Raw genomic sequence first — 2,500 nt, forward strand, 5'->3', positions numbered from 1 at the left:
AACACGCGATGTACTCCACACACCTCTTAGATTTAACAACTGCTTTTCTCTTCTTCTCCCCTTAGCGCAAGGGTAAACCCCATTTGTCTCTTCTTTGGAACGCAACAAAACTTTCGAGGACTGGACGACCGAGCGATGGTCGCGCGGTCTTCGCTTATCTTTAACAAACGAAGTAGTCCGTATGTATTCTAAATGTTGAAGCCTCCTAGAGCTTTAAGCCATGCGAGACATTGAAATGCTGTTTTAACGGGAGCATGCATAATTGCTGCAAACATACTTTTATCACAAGTTCTAGCCACGCCACGGAGGCTTCGAAGTTCCTTCACCATTCGCTTTCCTCTCTTTTGTTACACAGTTTTAGACTACGATCAGGGGTACCGAAACGCTGTATTGATTGTAAACAACCATTTTTATCTTGGAGCGGAGCGTTCCTTTACTCGTTAGATTTGTCTTGTCGCGTGTGTATTCGCTTTTTCGACGCTTTTTAACCATTTAACTTGTTTAGCGAAGCTAAACGCACAGACAGACAAAAAAAAAGGAACAGCATCGCGCGTCAAACAGCGACGACCCATCTGAAGCGATCTTTCATTTATACACCGTTTGTAAACAGAGAGATGTATAAAGCGCGGGGAATCATTCGAAACCCTGGGGCTATTCGAGCTTGCATTTCAGCAAATTATCATCTCAAACATTTCACTCGTTTGCTTTTTCTAAATTTATAGGAGAGCTTCTTTCGTTTATTTTTGACACACCTTTCGTAAATATCGTTTCTGGCAACGTCGGGAGCGTGGATTTCTACAAGTGAACAATCGCGCCGATCCGATAACTTCCAGCAGGATGGAGAATCTTTATAGATTATCTTCCGAGAACTCGGTGCTTTCACGGGCGGTCGTTTATAAATTTTAACGAACGACTCGCGCGCCGTGACGCACTTGCGCTAGTTCGAAGAGATATTTCGAAATTTGTTTCTCTCCTTTAACGGCCTGCATTTAGTGTATCGGTTGCGATTTTCGTCACATCGTTTCCACGACAAACGCCGACGAACTGCCCAACTATCGCTCGTACGTTGCGACTCTTTCTTTGTTTATCGTTCATTCATTCTTTCAATTTCGTTCGATAATCCCGCTCCGAAACGTTCTACTTTCGTTGAACGACGGCGAGATGTTTAGAAAGAAATGAATTACTCTTTTTTCGAGAAGCAAACGCAAGCAGTCTTTTGTTAAGAAAACGACCCTCAGCCAGGCGTGGTCCAGGAATTGTATCCGTGGACCGCAATGTGCGTTCGAAATGTCGATGTTCATGTGTCCTGCAGTTCACACGTTGACGCGCAATTAGCTGCGTTCTTCATCGACCCACGAGCCAAGTGATCCACCGTTCAGGGTAATCGTAAAATTTTGTATTTCAAACTCTTTAGATCTTTAGAGTGTTATTTTCATTATTAACACGCATCACATTCGATACCCACATCACTCTCCCACCCGGCGCGTGCGGGAGAGCGAATTCGGGCGTCGCCAACGTATTTGTTTGTTTGTTCGATCGTTGACGACACGATCGCGTCCAAGGACGGAAACCGTCGGAGAAACGCCCAGTGGCACGCTCCTCTCGACGGTCGGGCGTAAAGTACATTTAAAAACCTTGAAAAGTACGAACGCACACAAGGAATGCGAGCGCGCGTCCTGTCGCTGAATCGTGGGTTGCGAGATTCGAACAGACACACGGCCGGCGACGATCGGTCTAACTAATGGACACATAGTTTTTCAAAGACTCGCTATCGTCGCTTCTCAGCCGGTCCGTAAACAACACACATCGATCAGGCGGACGCACGAATCTTACCACGGTGCGTGTTTCGTAGATTCCAGGTTACCCGCAAGTACCTCTCTCTCCCTCTCGAAAGAGGAATCTCGATCCGTCCTTTTTGGACAATGGAGAAATCTTTTTATCGCAACACGGATGGCAAAGAAACAACCAAAGCGTAGGAGCGTGGGGACGAGAGCGACGAAAAGAACGTCGCGAAAACAAAGTTTCGACGGTTGCTCGTTCTAATACATCGTAGTTTCAACTCTCTCAGTTTTAACCACTCCTAGACGCTTCGTAAACTTTTAACAATTCTTCGCCTCCGCGAGTTTCATTTCGAATAGAGCGAACGCAACACGGACCAAAAAAACTCCGGTGATGCCAGATCATTTAGCAAAGATCAGACGGCGGGTCATCTGTATTCCTTTTCTCTCTTTTTTATATCTTTCCATTTAACTAGGGTGTCGCAACGACGGGTACATTTATATATTTATATATATTGTATTTCAATTTTAATGATCCTTCACTTTCGGTTTGTAATAATATGATCCTTCTTTCATTTCGATCCTTCATATTGTAGGTTAACCAACAGAAGTTTGTTTTTTTACGACTTGTATTTTTGTGGTTTGTTTGTTTGTTTCTTACGACTTGTTTGTACCCGATCAAGTAGACGACGACCCATAAGTATAAGTTAGAGAGATAAAGG

General features: G+C 44.3%; 1 non-coding gene across 1 annotated transcript; it reads right to left on the reverse strand.

Moving 5' to 3' along the window:
* Window positions 1-1,228: 1,228 nt before the first annotated feature.
* Window positions 1,229-1,383, reverse strand: LOC143307927 (5.8S ribosomal RNA). Its single transcript, XR_013064966.1, has one exon. It is a non-coding gene; the product is annotated as a 5.8S ribosomal RNA (ribosomal RNA).
* Between the last annotated feature and the right edge of the window lie 1,117 nt (window positions 1,384-2,500).

Source organism: Osmia lignaria, unplaced genomic scaffold, assembly GCF_051020975.1.
Source record: "Osmia lignaria lignaria isolate PbOS001 unplaced genomic scaffold, iyOsmLign1 scaffold0105, whole genome shotgun sequence".
Taxonomy (NCBI): Eukaryota; Metazoa; Arthropoda; class Insecta; order Hymenoptera; family Megachilidae; genus Osmia; species Osmia lignaria.